Below are 18,816 nucleotides of genomic sequence, written 5' to 3'. Positions count from 1 at the left end.
GGTGAATAAAATTTAACTACAGACTAACTTGGCAATACAAGAACCTGAAACACTTTCATTCTTTACGAAACACAAAATATACAACCCTATGGATACAGGTATTTTTTGTTTATGGAGATTTCTTTAAAAGCCAGAGGCCTGTAATTGCCATAAGTATCAACTATGATAACCAAGGTTTGAACTTCATAGTAGAGACCCTGAACTGTTATCTCTTTAAAGTTTTCACACACACACTCAAAGAGCACTCAACGCTTACTGCCTGCTAAAGACAAAAGTTCAGAGCCCAATTCAGTTTTATTTATATTGAAAGGAACCGTGGAGATAACTGTAAAATAAAAAAAATGAAGGTACCCAAGGACATTGCTTAATGAAACATTCCTTTGCTAAGAGTACTTCATACCAGCAATTAGTGGCATTAGGCCATGTGCCCCTTGGCATTTTCTGTATTTTCCAGGTAAGCCTTCATCCAACTTGTACATTTTCCAACAGCTGAGTGGCCTGTCATGTACCATCCAATTGCCAAGTAGCTATCCATTTTTCCAAGAGGAAATGTGCAACTCTGCGGGGTTTCAAAGCATTCTAATTTCATGCACAAATACATTCCACGACAGTAAGACAGACTGCTTAACAAAAGGAGGAAACATGATGACAAAGCATGGTCCTGTGCCAGAACGGCGCTTTTGGGGTCAGGTTTTTTTTGGCTGTAAACCGGACTATACAGACAAAATCCAAAACGCACGCTGGGGTGTGCGGCGGACCACGCAAGGCACTGCGCTAATGAACTAGTTATTGTCCATAATGGGGGACGCAGATATTTTCGCAAATCGTGTTCCAGTCTCCTATTGATTTTTTGAATTTCTATTTTCAACGGCGGCCCAAGGAAACGGCAGCCAGACTTGACTCCAATGTACACACAGACTCAGGTTTCACCCCGTCACCTGTTGGCTCCTGAACAACACTCCTCTTTGTGAAACTTACAGCACTCATTTGAAACAAGTTTCCAGAGAAAACACTTCAAGAAAGTGTTTGAGAAGTCACAAGACTCGAGTTGTAAAAACAAATTCCACACATAGCCTGGTTTATACTGACATAGATTAATGTGAAAACCCGAGCTTTTTAAGAAGGGGTCGGGAGGGGAGCCGGAGGGAAAGGATGTCACCCTTCTTCAAGAAAATGCGGCAAGCTAATTCTGGATCGGGCTGCGAGGGGCGGCTGTCGGGGTTCCGCTGGGTCAACCCATGCCCGCACCGAGGGGAGAGACACCTTGGAGCAGCCGTCGGCGCCCCCCAAAGCCCTACCCTCCGCGTGGCCGTGGCTGTCAGGCCGCGAGGGGGCGCCCCGGGCCGCGGGTGGGACCAGGCCCCGCGCCCCCTTCCCGGCCTCCCCCCCCAAATCCCTTCCGCACCAAGAGGTCGAGCCCCAGACCCAGCGGCTGGGAGCGAGTCCCTCCTGGGCGCCAACGCGAGGCCTGCAGAGAACAGCCCCCCTTTTCCCAGGAGACAGTACAGTCGCCTGCGAACCCCCTTACCCACCTCCAGGGGAAAGCCTCGCGCCGCCTCTGCGCAGCGCCCCCTCCGCGGAAGAGCATTCGCCCCGCGGCTTGACGGCGGTACTGAATGGCCGCCAGGCTCCCCGTCTCTCCCCCAACTTCCGACGAGAAGCCCCCTCCCCGCGGGCGCACGGGGACGCGCGTACCCCCGCAGCCCTCGGCGTTCAGTCCCCGTCGCCCGACTGCCATCAAGCCCCAGGAGCGGACAGCGACTCCCCACCTGCGGCTGCGGGGCCGAGCGCGGCCTGCAGCCCCTCCCGGCGCCCGCCGCGGCCCGCGAATCCGCCGAGCCCCTCGGCGCGCCCTCGGCGCCCACCGCTCCGCGTCCGAGCGAAGCTGGCGGCCGGGCGCGGGGTGGTTCCCGAAGGAAAAGAGGGCTGGGGGCCCTCCATGTCACCCTCACCCACCCGTTTCCGGGTGGGGACCGAGACGCGGGGGCGGCGAGCGCAGGGCCCCCGGTAAACCGTGGCGGGCCGCGCCCCCTGTCGGGGCTCAGCACCCGCCCCGCGCGACGGGTAGGGGGTCGCTGCCGGCAGCCCCCGCCCGGCCGTGACGCACACCCGCTGTCCTCCTCGAGCCCCCTTTCGGTGCAACGCGGCGATCCTCACCCGCTGCAGCTCCCTAACCAGCCGTGGGGGGGGGGCCCGGCAAAAGGTCCTTCAGCTCCCCGGAGACCCTCTGTCCCCGCCGGCGCCGCCGACTCTGCTCCCCCGTGTTTGAGTCGCCTCGTCCAGGCCACCGCATCCCCCACGCCTCAGCGCTGCGTTTCTCCAGAACCATCCACCGGGGAGAGAAAAATCCCCGTGTCCGCTCTGCGCCCGGGGCCGGCGATCTTCAAAAGTAACCAGAGCCCGCATTTAAAAAAGTAACCATTTCGCTTCCTGCCGGTCCCACCCTCCTAGGAGCGCGGCGGGCCGGCCGCCCGGCTCGCAGTCCCAGCCCTGCCGGGCTGCCGGTTCCCGTCCGCAGGAGGCGCCTGCCCAGCCTGATCTCGTGGCCGCCCGCTTTCCAGGAACTGTCACTGCTGACCGTGCCCCTGGCAGGTCTCCACGAGGTCCTGCGCGCACATTATTCCTCGAAAAGTTACCCACCCACTTGGCGAGCCTCGCGGCTGGAGCACCTTACCTCCGTCCGCCCGCTCCATTCCCAGGAGCCCTAGTGAGAAGAACCGCAGAGATGCAAATACCCCAGGACGCTTATGTAAACTTCCCCCTCCCGCAGGTGCACGCGCGGGCCACAAAACGCTGGGAGAATTATGCAAGGCCACCTCTTAAAGAAATCATCTCAACTCAGCCCCATAAACATGATGTCAGCAAATGGCACGTTTAACCAAGTTCTCACTTGGAAGGGCTCATTAACATATGAATTCTCCTCTTAGGACTTTTCTTGCATTTCGCAGTGATTCCTACTGCTTAGCGCAGGAGATTTATTTTTATCGGTAAATAACAGCAAAAGAAAAGGTGCCAAGTCATGGGATACGCTTAATCAAGTACATGAATAGAGTTTTTATAAACAGGTTAAGTGAATATCATTATTCAGACACAAGAACGTGCCTCATACTTAAGGCTAATCTTGTTTTTGAGCTGATTTCTGGTACACTGAGAGAAAGTGAAGTTTGGCATTAGTTGTCTACAGAAAGGACCAAGAGAAGCAACACAGGACCTCAAAGCAAGCCAAAAACGGAATGATAGACTAGTATAATCAGCCCCTGAGGTATCGATCTCTTCTGAACTACGGATTTTAATTTCTATAATAGCCCCATCACAAGGTGATAAAATGCCAAGGGAGAGGAGAGGAAAAGATGCAATATTTAAATATTTAAGGGTTTTGTCAGTTTATAAACTGCTATTAAATAAAAGCAACTTGAAATGGTCACCAGTTTCTTAGGTATCCTACCTTTTCTTTAAGATAAAAACAAAATCCTTGAACCATCAGGATTCCTTGGGAAGGCTTTGTAATATATATACTTCGACAGTATACAACTGAACAATAGCTCATTGTAACTGTGATTTAAAAATACACAAACAAGTTGCCATAAATGGAGCAGTCAAGTAAATACCTCTGTGGCCAGTTTCTGTTATCTCTGCCTTAAAGACAGAAGCAGCTGAGGAGAAGCCCCTTTTTTAAGCGATTGTTCTAAAGTGGCAGAGACAAAAATTTGTGGCTCTGCTGGTAGACTAATTTGGAAACACTGATTCAAACAACAGGATTTGTAATTCAAATAGACTCTCTGTTGGCCAATACGGATACCAGTTTTGAAGACTGTTCCTAAACAGTTGCAACCGTAGAGCCCCTCTGGCCTTCAGATTGTGTGGGGACTTGAGGGAGGGTGGGCGGGGAGCTTTCAAGGTTACCGCTTTCCTCTGTGGACCTGTAAAATTAACCATGAAGGCCTAGGTCAGATTTCCTTTTTCCTATTTCATTCTGTGTGGGCTTCCTCAGGGAAGTCATCCACTGAACAGTATCTAGAGGACGAAAGCACAGTTATTGACTTATATCAAATCCTAAGCTATGGTATCATTATGATAAAGAGGGTATCAGAGGACCAATGCTTTAAGCCAGGTGGATCCTTTTAGAAACAGCTTTTAAAGGAGAGCTACACATTAGCTAAGGCCACAGAACCCTCCCAAACTACAAACCATGGCAACACCTATCAGTATTAAATGTCAGCCATTGTAAGTGTGCTTCCTCTAAGGCAGTTACTTGTAAATACTGTTTGTTACAATTTCAACAGGTACTGTCAGCTTTATTGCCTATTGTCCGTGTTTTTAGCGATGAAGCTCTTTGGAGAGAGTTAAAAAGCTTTCTACTAATGTTCACTCTAAATGCAACAGACTTTTCTCCTGGTCTGCAAGGCATTGTTATTGTCAAGGGTGAACTTAGGCAGGATGGGGAGCAAGGCCCCCAACCAGCACCCTTTTGTTTCAGCCAGGTGGAATATTCATTGCTTGCAGATCACACTTGAGAGGAGGCTGAGAAAGGAAGCCCAGAAATTCACAGGACTCGGTTTCCTCACCCCATCCTGGTCTCTGCTATACAGTAACCTCCTCACAGGGGCTTTCTCCAGCCCTCCTAATGCCCCAAATCACCTCTCCCTCTGGTTTGTGCTATTTGTCTTCATGGCTCTTAGCTTTGCTTTGACATGATGTGGCTGTTTGTTCATGTTTACTGGCTTTCTCCTCCCCCAGAAGGCGGAGACTTTCAGGATTTGCTACTATATTCTCAGCATCTAGAATCATCCCTGGCGCATAGCAGACAAGCTCAATAAACATGAGTTAAATGAACAAATGGGTTTTGGACATTCTTCTCAGGCCCTCACGGATATACCATACTTGTACAAGTCAGTCTGTTTCTAACCTAAAACCATACTGAACTGCAACGTCCTAATGGAAGAAACTAGGATGGAAAATCAGAAAAATGCCAAAGGCAAAGAAAGAAAGAAGCAGCGCTTTGTTTTGTCAAATGCCTGCCAGCTCTGTTGGATCTGGAAGAAAGAGATAAAAATACCAAATAGAAAGCAAACCTTGGTGCTATTTCTTCTGTGATTTGTATACAGTGACCTTGAGGTCTTTTCCTTGCCTCTGTTTTTTCGTTTGTAAAAAACTGCTTTTTAGTTTTACGGGGAAGAGTTGCTCTTGGTCTCAGACATTGGGAAGAATTTTTATCTAAATACCAGAAATCTAGGAAGAGTCTATTTAAAGGATTGGATGTCGTGAAGTTTCTTAACAGAAAAAAGAGATCAAGGCCTCTAATGTTCATCAAGTGGCACCTCACTGAATACATCTGAGGGGCAGTTGGCATAATGTTAAGTGGGGTGCAGGCTTCAGTCTTCAGTGACCCCACAGTCTAGGACACCAGTTTGGCCGTTCTGACAATAGATAGATAGGTAACTAAAAGAATCTCAAAATACACTTGTATGTATGATGTAATTTCTAATTAAAAGGACTTTTAAAATAAAAAAAAGAATCACAAAGTCACACAAGTAGACAAAGAGTTGACAACAACCTGTGGGATCCTACATCTTGTCTGGATAAGAAAAAAAAAGAGATCCAGAGGAATAATCATAATAATTCATCATGCTCCTTATCAAATTTGTTACCACTGAAGGTCAATGTAAAATGGTCTCTTTTTCCTGTTCATTTTAAACATTCCTAATGTACCTCAGATTGGGCAATATACCCGCCCCGGTGGGTTCCTGCACGTTTGCAGATTCTAGTTGCCCTGAGCTGAGTCCGATGCACCCCCAGGGAAGGGCCCCGAGGCAGATACCAGTTCTTCCTAGAGTTAACAGGCATTACAGTGTTTTATAATAGATTTCAGTTTCTCTAGGCCTCCAATTACTTTCTTCGCCCTTTGATTATATTTAAAGCAATGTGATTAGAGAGCACTGGTTCTTTAACATTTTCTGCACCCAATCCCTCTTTAGATTGACTACTCCAATCCTCCCAGCTGTCTGTCCCCTCCCCCCACCCAGACTGCCTTTGTGAGTGATGTAACTCCTCCCATCCAAGTACCCAGAGGCCCTGGGCTTGTCTGTTCTCCGTCACTCACTCACTCCCTGACACTGGGGTAGATCACTTCTCTAAGGTATTCGCTCTCTTCATTTCTAAAAGTGCTAGTGTTCAGGCGAGGTCAATGGTTAGAACTTCTGAGGAGGGAACACAATCCATTTTTTTTTAACTCAAATGAGAATCTCAGTGTAGAACCAGATGAAGTTCACCTGCTCTGTGGCAGCTCTAGGTTGGTCTCTTCCCCAACCCCCTGCCCCCGCAATACCTCCCCCCCCACCACACCACATGCTTCCAGGTCGGCCCCTCAGGCTCCCTCCCCTCAAACTAGATGCCCCCAGAGGCTCCACCAGCTCTAGTATTTTCTGAGTCTCTTAAAACTCAATGGCTGCTTAGGACACTAATGCTGGATAGGTGTTTCTAGCTGCACTGTCTTGAGTCTACAGTCCAAGCTGGGGGTGGGAGGGGAGAACAGGGGGTCAAGTCCTTTCATTTCACTCCTGCTCAGGGTTGTAACTTTTTTTTTTTTTAAGATTTTATTTATTTATTTGACAGAGAGACACAGCAAGAGAGGGAACACAAGCAGGGGGAGTGGGAGAGGGAGAAGCAGGTCTCCCGCTGAGCAGGGAGCCCAATGCAGGGCTCCATCCCAGGACTCTGGGACCATGACCTGAGCTGAGGGCAGATGCTTAAGGACTGAGCCACCCAGGCGCCCCAGGGTTGTAACTTCTAGTAAACAACAGCAGCTATCTTTGCCTACCCCACTCCCTCTCCCAAATTTTCTGGAATACCCCTTCCCCACCCCAGGAAGTGTTATTTTTCATGGACAGATAATTACACTAATAATATTCAAGCACCTTGACCTTAAGTTCTTCACCATTCTCTACTTCTGTGGCTCAACGCAAACATTCTTAAGACTTCACTAGTGAAAAACTACCAAAGTGTTAAGGAATGAAGAATCAATCTTCCAATAAATACTGAGAGATCTACACATGAAGGAAATCCAAGATATATTAAGATTCAAAACCCAATATATAGTATGATCACATTGTTATAACTAATAATTTACAGGCTAGTATATGTCTAGCAAAACTATTAATATGTTCTCTAGGGGAAGGCAGATTATAGGAAAAGCTATCACTTTTTAATTTATATTTGTAAAGTAAATGTATTTTCCTATTTTCATGTTACTTACAACCTTTTTCTATTTACAATGATCAGATAAAACTTTTACAGTTTAGGAAACAATAAAGAAAATATACTACAATATTACATAAGGAAGAAAATCTCAAAAGCAGAAAGTGATGCTCCTGATTTAATTATTAGTTGATATGGGAAAATACACAAACTCATCATTCCTCTCCCTGTATCTTCCTCTCAATCACAAACTTTAACAGTGAAATCTCCGCTGCATTTATTTACAATACTTTGGGAAGGGGTGACCAGACCCACCTTTGCAAGGAGTCAGATGGATTGGCTCAGGAGCCGCTGCAATTGATGCCTCCTATATTCACCTGTTGACTCACTGATATATTCTTTGGTTGATTCAAAAGATAATCTGTTGAAGGGCAGCATTCTTAGACCTAGGCCCTCCCCTTAAGTTAAGAATTTCACATTCTATTTATATCTTGATTTATTTCCAAAAGTCTCAGAAAAAAAATATACAAGATGAGTGGGGAAAATAATTTCATTTTTCAGAATATGTAACAAATCATGATACATTGTGATTATACTACAGTAGAGGCGTGGTTACAATTAGAATCCAGGGATAAGAGGAAATGATCAATCAATTCTGGCTAGGAGGTGAAGGTCAAGGAAGTGGGAAGGTGGGGTAGGAGCAGTTGATCACGGTAATTCTTGGAGTGGAGCTGGGGTACGGAACAGGACCCAGGCCAGACTGAGCCAATTAAAGCTTGTGAGGAGCGAGCAGCTCTTAGTAAACCCATGATAAATGTGACAGGAGGACCGGAAGACAGGAGTGAGGGGCTGGAGACTGTGCCCAAAGGAAGGCAGGCCCTCTAAGCTACTCTGGGGCCTTCGGGAACCAGGGAAGTTAAAGAAGAGTGACAGGCCTGTATCTATGCCCTAATTAGAGGGAGGGCAGAGAGAGCGTACAGAGAAACTCAATGGGAAGAGCGTAGAAGCTGCCTCAGTAGTTGAGGGCAGAGAAGACAAGACTGTGTCTGAGGGTGAAGGAACTGGACCTGCGGTGGCCCAGTGTGTATGCTGGGGGTTCGGGTGGCAGATGGGGTGCAGACCTTCCTAAGTGAATCAGCATTCCCGTTGTTTACCTGAAAGACAACCAAAAGTTTAGCCCGCCTGTGAGCTCTAAACTTGAAACTGCAAATACTTTTCACTGCCCATGGGAGACAAAGGATTTACATATTTCTCTTTTTCTTTTTTAATCTCCACATCCAACAGGGGCTTGAACTCAAGACCCAGAGATCAAGAGTCAAGGCCCTACCAGTTGAGCCAGCCAGGCCCCCAGGATTTTCCTTCTCTCCCTCCCTCCCTCCCTCCCTCCTTCCTCCCTTCCTTCCTCCCTTCCTTCCTTTCCTTCCAGGTTTATTTATTTATTTGAGGGGTGAGGAGAGGAGAGAAGCAGACCCCCGCACTGAGCCGGATCCCACAACTCTGAGATCATGACCTGAACTGAAATCAAGAGCGGGATGCTCAACCGATTGAGCCACCCAGGTGCCCCAGGATTTACATTTCTATGCTCAGCCTTTATCTTCCTCTTGATATTCACCTTTAAAACATAGTACTTACATCCTCTAGTGTGTGTGTGAAGTGGGGGTCTACAATCAATTATGGAGTATTTGCTGCTTTATTTCATGAACTACATGTGCAAAGCTATTTTGCTCACCTGTGTATTTTCTTATGCTATTTAAACTCTCCACCACCTAAAATGGTCGACTCTCCACAAGGGAGAATCTGGACCAACAAAGGCATGCCAACTTTTAACACTTACCGTGTGCTGTAACTAATCAAGGTGTTCTTAGAGAGGTGTCAGCAAAGAATTAGTTCAAGCAGCCAGAAGCCTCTTGCCAAAAAGAGAAAGGTCAGCAAAGCTTTCCATAATATTTCTTTATCTTATCTGAGATCCCAAGTCCCTTTCTGCAACTGTGGGAATTTAAACAAAGTGATTTTGTAGTGGAAACTGGTTTGTAAGCTTTAATTAGATTGTGCCAGGGACAGGATCTGGAATTCAAATTGTTCTATTGGTCCTGAATCACATAGTTCTAGATGGGTAACTGTCTTTTGATACAAGTTACTTTTAATATTTCCTTTCTCCTTTTATGCTTGCAGCTCTAGTCTCTTCAACACTGAGTTTACACTCAATTATAGAGGGGCAAAGGCTAGGGAGCTCGTCCATTTTGTTCAGTGATAGATACACAGGCCTGGTATATTAGACACTTTGCCTGGTACATAGGGGATTCTCAGTAAATATTTGTTGAGTGTCTTGTTCACATTTGATTCTCCACAGAACCTGACACAGACCTCGCACATACTAAGTACTCCTTTTTATATCTCAATGATCAGTCTGTTGTTTTTATTTTTATTTAGTTTTTTAAAAGTGTATCAACTAATTTGAGGTTAATTTCCCAGTTTCAATATTTAAAGTAATCTCATGAAATTCATCACTTAGGTTATTTATTTATTTATTTATTTTTGGCTTCTGAGATCTGATAGGAATGAACTGGCTCACTTGAAATCTCCTTAGAAAGCTCAAATTTCTAAATCCTGTGCTCCACCCACCTCCAAACCAACATCCTAACGTCTCTGTCTCTTCCCAGTCTCCCGACGGTACCACCAATACTCCGAGTAGCCGCAAACCAATCAGCCCAGAGCCTCCCTCACTCCAGGTGCCCTCCTTCTTGCCTACCCTCATTGGGTTATTTATCAGATCTTTGTGTCTCTTAAGCTTTCCCGGTTGACCTGTCCCTCCTCCCTCTGTCTGTGGCTGTGCCCCCCCCCAACCCTGGGGGTACCATGCAGCCTGACTCACATCTCTCTTCTCTCATCTCTACCATCATTCTCCTTCACTTGACCACCACAGATGCGACTGGGTTCATTCTCCTACTTTAAAATCTCTTCTTCACAGTTTGCCCAACACCTCCATGGGTTCCTAGCGACGAAGGCCCTCCATTTGAAGCCCCCATCGAATCCTCCAGCACTATGGCCACTACCTGAACTACCTCACCTTGGGCTCTCTAACTGGGGGTTTCCAACCCTCCCAGGCTGTTTCATGACCCTTTGCCTAATCCAGCTGTTCCCTCCACTTGGCTCTGTCTAGCCACTCACTTTGATCTGCCCAGCCAGCTGACTTCAGGACCTTATTTGGGCTGGGTCCTGGAACTGTTTCCCAAGGCCCCAGTATAGCAAGGGTTTCTACGCTGTGCTTCCCCTGCTCCAGAACCCTCCATTGGTCCCAAGACTCCCAGCTTATTCAGACTAGTCCCTCCACCCAAATTACAGCTTCTTTTCCTTCTCAATCAGAGATTCTGTTCACTGGAGTGGCATGATTCTCTTCTCATGTGCACACAGCTTTGAGAGAACCCAGAGGTTTTCCTTTTCACTCAGCGGCTACACCAATACGAATGGGCTACAGTCACACTTTTGGTTAATAGTAGCATATGGAAGAGAGAGATTTTTGAGGAATAGACCTTCCGGTGTTTCTAGGTCCTTCAAAGAGCTTCCCCCAATGCTTCCATTCTCCTTCGGCCAAGCCCATCCCAAACAATCCAAGGAAAACAGTCACGTTGGGTTGCTGGATTCACAGAGATCACAACACACGTGACAGCCTCTCCCAAGATGTCAGAACTTTTAGTCTGGTAATCTCATTTCTAGATGAGATGCTTCCTGAGAACAGCACCTGCCCCCTTCTGTTATGTCACAGGACGGAGCAGAGTACAGATGACTTGCTGGAATAGATGTTGGTTAAATACAGTTAACTTTGGCCAGGTGCAGAAAGCAGGGCTCCAGGACCAGACCCCTCTCCAGTCAGATGCATAAGTACCACAGCCCAGAGCGGCCTGGGCTGTGGTTCCATGAGCAAAACGGCTGGATCCAACATCCATTCACACTGCTTCACACCCCAACCTTTAAGACACAACCAAATCATTAACAGCCTGCTGTGGACCACATTGAAGAAGAATTTTTAAGACACAAAAATCAATGTAAAGTGATAGGAGATCTGTAACATCAGCCTTGGGGTGTGTGGAGTAGTGAAACTGGAAGTTAGGTTAGTCGGAGACAAAACATAATCCCGGGCTAAAGGTGGGAATGGCTGATAAAGAGAAAAAAAACAAGGAATGTCAAAGGAAAAGCTGGGTGTGCTTTCTCCGAAGATGATCATGGTGAAGAAGCTGTTTGTAAGGGATAAGAGTAAGGTCTCAGTGGATCTGGAGACTGCAAATATCCTTAGCCCCCTTTAGGGAAAGAGAGCACTGCCTTCTAGCATTTCCCTGAGTACCTGGTATAGGGCCTGCCTCTCAGTGAATTCAGTAACTTCACACCGTGGTGGAATCAGGATAGAATGAGGAGTCAAGTACGAGAATTGTGTGTCATCTGACATACAATGTGATGTGACTACATTTTCTGTGGTGATATATTGAGGAAGAATACAATCATGCCAAATGAACCTCATTATTGTCATTATTATTAGTATTATTATAGCAGTCATAACTTAAGGAGCACTCATGTTCTGGGCACTGTGCTAAATCCTATACAAATATCTTTTTAAAAATCCCTGCAACACCATCTGGTAGATCTTAGATTCTTCATGTTACAAAAAGAGAAAAGTAAGGCAACTTGCTCCACCATCGAATCATCCGCGAGTTACTACAAGAGCCTAGATTCAAAACCCTGACATCTGACATCAAAGCTTATCGTCTGAAACCACCACGTTATTTGTTTTTAAAGCAGAGCTTCTTAGAAATAGCAAAATAAAATGCTTTGCTTTCCCCAGCTTGTCCCCCAGCAACATCATCAGAAAGTAGGAAGAAAATTCTAGAAGTTTTAAATATCATGCTGTTCTGGGGAGAAATGAAGCAGTAATTGTCAGTCAAGGGGAGCTCAATGACCATCTTAGCTTTGCTGGGCCCTAGGACCAAAGAGCTGGGCGACTCAAAGGAGCTGGACCCCCCAGCCCCCAACCCTGGAGATCGCCAGACATCAGCTTTCTGAAGCAGTTCACTGCACCATTTTAATTTCTACAGATACAACATCATTTTATTGTCCACATACAACAAAACTGGCCTGTTTCTGAAGATCATACATATAACAGTTGCTCTGTTGCCTATTAGTCATTCCCAGTATCAGGACGTACTAAGCTCTTACGCAAATGAGGCTTTCATTCTCGGATGGGCTCAGCAGCCCCACCATCACCTCCTCCACTTAAAGGCAGATTATGCTGAACAAAGAACAAGCCATGAGAATGGTTCAGTTTCTAAGTCTGTGGGTGACACATTCTACTGAACGCATCTCACGTGGCATCCTCAAGGCAAAAGGCACTGAAGTAATGCGGCCATTAATAAACTTGTCAGACAAAACTGATTACACTGCCACTCCCAGAACATAATACATTATGATATGTGTGTGTGTGTGTGTATATTATTTTTGTAAAGATTTTATTTATTTCTTTATTTGAGAGAGAGCGAGAGAGCGAGCACAAGCAGGGGGAGCGGCAGGCAGAGGGAGAAGCAGGCTTCCCACTGAGCAGGGAGCCCAATGCAGGGCTCGATCCCAGGACCCTGGGATTGTGACCCGAGCCGAAGGCAGCCACTTAACGGACTGAGCCATCCAGGCAACTCCCAATTTTTTTTTTTTTTAATTAAGGTCATTCAGTTCAATTGCAGCAAATGAAAAATGAAGACAACAGAATTACTCATCTGTCTGGCAGCCTTTCTGGGCGATTCTAATTGACAATATGTCCCCCCAACAAAGATTTCTTGCAGATGACCCCAAATAACAGGAGACTCTTAGGACTCCTATTACATCACAGAGGTTTGTAAAGACAATCTGCTTCCTACTGAAGGGCAAACATTTTTACTTAACTCAAATGCTACTTCCAGTTTAAGACTGCTCTGCTGACTGCATTACTGCTCATGTAACGGACCATATCACTTCCCATCATTGACCATTTCTGAATCTTTAGCTTCTCTTTCAATAGATTCTAACAAGACTCTAGGAATCTTTGAATTGCTTCTCTCTTCCTTTGGGAAAAGTCCATTTGAAAGGGGGAGCAATTTAGTGAAGACTGAAAGTATCATTAGAAAATAATTTTATGAAATATCACGTTTTGGGTTGGAAGAATCAAAAGTGTTTTGAAAGAATCCAATGATATGGTTAAACAACTTCTTCAAATGGAGCCACTACTCCAAAGAAAAGAGGGCAGTTCCTGTGTGAGCAACACTTATGACCACTTCCTTGTCTTTCCAAGAACCTTGAAAATGACTTTCTCGAATATGCAACTGTCTGATGCCTAAGAAGACCTTTTATGAAGGGCACTATCTTTTTTTGCACAGTCAGGCATATTAAAATCTACAGAAAAATGTCACTGTTTCTCATGCTTCATTAAGAGAGTTCTTAGAATAAATATGATGATGGCATACATAAGTATTTGGAATTCTTGAAAGCCTGTAATGGAAATGTCTCGGCATTATGATGCTGATGCTGTGTAATAACAAATTTATTTTATAGTAGAATTACAAGGGGAGAAAGAATTCCAGATGACCACTAGTGTGCTAGCTAGACTGCACATTTTCTGGGCATTGTAAGGATATTATTCACTGTCACCATCAACACTGCCAGGAGAAATTAGGAGAGAGTGGGCTGGGGCCTCGGCCACATTAGTCCTAGGAGCCTGCCAACAGGTACGGCAGCCATGACCAACACTGGGTAGATTCCTGGTGGCAGTCTTTGTTTTGAGTAGGGGAGGAACCAACAATTAATTTACAGACTGGCCTGGGAATGAGTGGACATATACAGTTTTGTAAATTTCTCCCCAGATGGTCTTACATTTTAGATAGTTCTTAAAGGCAAAATACAGAGACTACTTCACCACGGTACTGAAAAAGTATGATTTAAAAAAAATTATCTGCCTCTCTGCTCTTTGTGTTTCCAGCTATCAGGGACCCACACTGTGCACTGGAATGTATTTTTAGGGCAGATGGGGGGAAAGGGCCAAGTTTCAGATGTCTCTTTTCTCTATTTCTTTCCTTTGCTGTAAGGTTTTCTTTATGGACCTTTCAGTCTTCGGTTTCCATAACCTCCTAATGCAAAACAGGCTAAGAAGAGCAATGAATGTAACAAACCACATGTTGCTTTGCCTTTTTTCTTTCTTTCTTTCCTTTTTTGGGGGGGGAGGAGAAAAATCCAGCTTCCAAGAAGAGTATGCAACTTAGCAGTTAACTGAAATTAAAGATGTTTTAAAGATTTCTTAACCCCAGTCTTGGCCATCTTGTAATATTTTAAAATATAAACTGGAAACATATGATTATGATAAACTCTGAAGCAAACAGAAGATGTTAAGACCATGGATAATGGTTTACAAAATTAATTTTGACTTACGAGCCAATATGAATATTTTCACCTACACCAAAGATAAGAGACACAATGAAAAATTAACTTTAAGGATTTCACTGTGAAATCGACACTAGTACATTCTGAACCCTGGATTAACAATCTATATCAGGGCTTCCACAGACTTGCATAAATTATTCAAAAATTTTATGGCTCAATTCAGCTGTCAAAGAGAAGAGCCTTTTGACAACACTTCACACCTGTTACTTATCTAGTAAAGGCCTGGGCTGAGTTACTCCCACCTGGGATGAGCATGTCCAGACTTCCCTCACACTCATTTTCTACAGGCGACAGATTCTTTGGAGCGCTGGGTAGTAAAGAAATTAAGACACACTAAAACCCCTGGAATTTTCCCCCAATAGATGATCACAGTGCAGATCTTAACTAAAGTAACGACTGAGAAACGAGCACAGGCCTCACAATACCATCACAAGAGATGGTCTTATTTACAGCCCTTTCACACAACACATACACACAAAACAAAAAACTAAGAGCCACTGACCTCATTATCTGTTCTGAAGAAAGGACTAGACAACCAAAAATAAATTAAAAGTAACAAAAATTATGCAAGCTAATTTTTCTTCTGGGTCTTATGCTTGTAGGAAATGTGAATGCCCAAAATCAAAACATATCAGAATATTCCCAGCTGCTGGGTAATTCTCAGCTGTGGGCCTCTCTGATTGACCCCCACACCTTCTTTATACCTTAACTCAACTCACTTAATAGAGAGGTGAAGGCTAGGTCACATCTGAGGTTCCTGCAACCTCCACAAATCCCTCTCCATGGTCCTCCCCTCATCTGTCTGCTTGTAATTCGAAAGGGAGCTCTGGTTAGTTAATTATGTGACACAGGCGATTCTTGGGGAAGAAGAGGTTTGAGACAAACATCTAGTTTAAATTCCGAGTCCACGGCAAAAAAACAGAAACAAAACCCCACTTCCTCACAAAAACCATACGTGGATTTTAGAAGTTCCAAAATACTAATCCCACTGAAATATAAATTCTGTTGATGGTTTTCCATAAAGGGAAATGAGATGCAAAGGAAAGTGGGGTCTTAGGAAAAGTCTACATCATACAAGACGAGGGTACTTAAAAAGCAAGGGATGGGAACACTTGAACGCAGATTTCTGAAAACAGAGCCAGGATCAGCTCAGAGGCGCGTCTCCTGGACAAGAGTCCTGGGACTGGGGCCAGGAGAGCAAACCTCTCGTTCAGGGAAATTTGGTGGGCAGAGTGGGAAAACCGCTCCGTTATAATTCAAGTGTCTTTACAGAGAATATTCTGACAAGAAACAAAAGGGTACCTGCCTCCAAAAAAGCACACTGAGTGGGCAGAAAATAAGAACAGTTACTCTTGAACTGATTCCACAGACAGGTTACATCCCCCATTGGGGGGCATCCGAGCTGGGCAGGGACGGGAGGGAGCTATGCCCAATGCAACCTGGACTCTGCGGAAAAGACTGAATGAGGTTGTATTCGTGAAGACTCTAAGGTTGCAAGTAACAGAAACAAAACTAATTGAGGAGGCAAAGTGATAGTTTACTGGAAGGATACAGCAGTGTCTCAGAAAGCACATGGCAGAAATGTGGCTGAGCCTCCAAAAATGGCCACGGTTCAGAAATGGAGTCCCTCAGACGTCTATAAACAATATTCGTCCTCTGTTTTCTGTCTCTGCTTCTTTCTGGTTAACACCTGCGTGTTTGCAAGACAGGACTTTGTGGATCCTCAGTCTATGAGGTTAAGAAATGGCCACCTCCCAAGTTTTGGGGTGAGAATCCAACATGACTGCATGGCTGCCAAGGGTCTACCCTTGACCATGTATCCATGGGGACAGATGGATTTGGATTTGGGTGTGTGTGTTTTGTAGGTTGCCAGCCAGTAATTCCCAGCAAAGGTGGAACTGTCTTGTCCTGCACAGATACTCAAAACTGTCTATTCAATGGATTAAAAATTCTACTTGTAGAATGGGGAAGAGTGCTTGCATTAGATATTATGGATGGGAATTGGGTTATCCATACCACTGGTGATTAAACAGCAACTGATGCCAAGCTGGCTGGCAATCTCCTGGAAAGCCTTAAGATATACACATGCAGGGCACGTGGGGGGCTCAGTTGGTTAAGTGACCAACTCTTGATTTCAGCTCAGGTCATGATTTCAGGGTTGTGAGATCAAGCCCGAGTGGGGATCTGTGCTGGGCATGGAACCTGCTTAAGATTCTCTCTCTCTCTCCCTCTGCCCCTCCCTACCCCTGCTTGGATTCTCTCTCTCTTTCTCTTAAAAATAAATAAATAAAGATACACAGATGCCTGGACCATATCCCTATAGATTTTGATTCAGTAAGTGTGATGTAGGACCCAGAAATCTGCATTTCATGCTGTCTCCCTAGGTAATTGCAATTTGTAACTAGGTTTAGGAACCACTGAACTATAGGACACCACTTTGGTTAGTTGGCTCTCCTAAGACAATGGTAAATTTGTGGAATGAGAATGAGGAGCTACTTTAAGTTTTCATTGAGTAGTCAATGGAAAACTCTACCTGGACCCTACAAGGTCTTTGATACTGCTTGTGAAGCAGTCATGCTGATGAGTGAACCTCAGATCTCTTCCTGAAAAGTTCTGAAAGGATAAATGCCATTTTAGGGATGTGACCCACTTCAGTTAGGATGTCTTTCTCAAGTGAAAGTTAACTTCTCTTTTATTATATTAAGTGAAACTCTTCTTTTGGTGTGGCTGTGCTGCTGGTTTTAATCCATAAAACCTTTGAAGAACTATGGTTTCTCATGAATTTTTGTAGAATGGGTTAAAAAAAAACCATGAAATGAGAAATGTAAAGCCATTATTTTGAGGATATGCAATGCTTAATTTTGATTCTGCATCGTTTTTGTAATTTCAGCACATTTCCTATGCATAAACTGCACTTTCCTGAAGCTTTTGAGGCAAGTGCTGTTCCCATTGATGTAAATTAACTGCTGTCTACCAGTTAACCGTTTTATTGCATGGGAGAATTTTCTGCAGCTATTATAATATTACCATAAGGAAGACTTCAGGAGGAACTAACATTCCTTCCCCATCACACCATCACTGAAGGTTGTGTCGGGCTGAGCAGGCAGCAGAACATAAACGATGTTGATAGATATTTCGAAAGCCAGCACATCTGTGTTGATTTAATGCAGAGAAAGAGAAGATGACTACGGCTAGTCATGTGACAGATGACATGTAAGCTTATCACCGGGCTGAATCGCAGCATTGACAGTATTAATTTTTCCTCATTAGCCAGAGAACACGGTAAATACATATCTGAGGATACACAGTAGGATTAGATTACAATTCCTGTTCCCGTGTGATTTTTATCAGGGTATGAGATGCAATTATGTCAATCTCTTTGAATTAATCCGTCAATTTGTCACTTTGGGGTTTTACAAAAGTTAACTGTATAAACAAATGAAAGTGAAAGTATGTTTTAATGATGATTGAGAACAACTTTTTACATTTTTTTAAAAAAAACCCATCAAATGATAATTGTCCTTCTTTTGTACTGGTTATAGTGGAAAATGAAAAGTTTGGAGAATGTGGCTCTGAGCGAGGGAACAGGAAAAGGGGAAGGGGGTGGAATGTTGGCCCTGGACTAAGTTTTTTTTTATAAAGGATCCTCCATACTCATACTGCTTAAGGGCACTATGAAGTTTATTATATGGCAATAATCTTAGCACAACATATTTTCCTGTTAGAATATCCTGTACCATTACCTTGCACTTTTTTGGCTTAAAACTGAAGTATGTCTGAACATTATGTGTAATGTAATTCCCACAAATGAGCTACTGTTTGGGGGGGAAAAAAAGGCAAGTGGTAATAAATCTGTAATCCCTGCCACAGTTTTCAGGATAACCTTTATTGGTCTGGGCTCAACAGTTTTATACGTAGGTAGAGAACATATGCCAAATTAGAAATGTGAAATCCATCAACGGATCTCATTGATACAGAACTGTTGCATAAATAGCTTTATTCTTCAGAGCTTTATATATTTATTATTTAAAGAGCTATTATTAATAGCTTTACTGTTTGTTTGTTGTTTGTTTAAAGGAACGACAATAGGGAGAGGAATCTGCTTTAGGTTAAACAACTGGGAATTATCGGGGTTGCCTGCCTTTGAACACAGTTGGGCAGAGAAACACCAAA

General features: G+C 44.5%; 1 protein-coding gene across 5 annotated transcripts in view; it reads right to left on the bottom strand.

The window, feature by feature from the left end:
• Positions 1-18,816, bottom strand: part of PRICKLE1 (prickle planar cell polarity protein 1) — a 108,550-nt gene that overhangs the window by 19,775 nt on the left and 69,959 nt on the right. Inside the window, exon 1 of one of the 5 annotated variants that reach the window (XM_025883275.2) lies at positions 2,675-2,784. The exons of 3 other annotated variants lie outside the window; for them this stretch is intronic. The gene's annotated coding sequence lies outside the window, so the exon portion shown is untranslated. Of the gene's footprint in view, positions 1-2,157; positions 2,526-2,674; positions 2,785-18,816 lie in introns of those variants that run through there. One more of the 5 variants, XM_073882109.1, reaches the window with a different exon arrangement.

The sequence above is a fragment of the Callorhinus ursinus genome, unplaced genomic scaffold (assembly GCF_003265705.2).
Source record: "Callorhinus ursinus isolate GAN/ISIS: 27379988/994484 unplaced genomic scaffold, GSC_fseal_2.0 scaffold44, whole genome shotgun sequence".
In the NCBI taxonomy this organism is placed as follows: domain Eukaryota; kingdom Metazoa; phylum Chordata; class Mammalia; order Carnivora; family Otariidae; genus Callorhinus; species Callorhinus ursinus.
The sequence above is the reverse complement of the archived record's forward strand: the minus strand, read 5'-3'. Positions and strand labels throughout refer to the sequence as shown.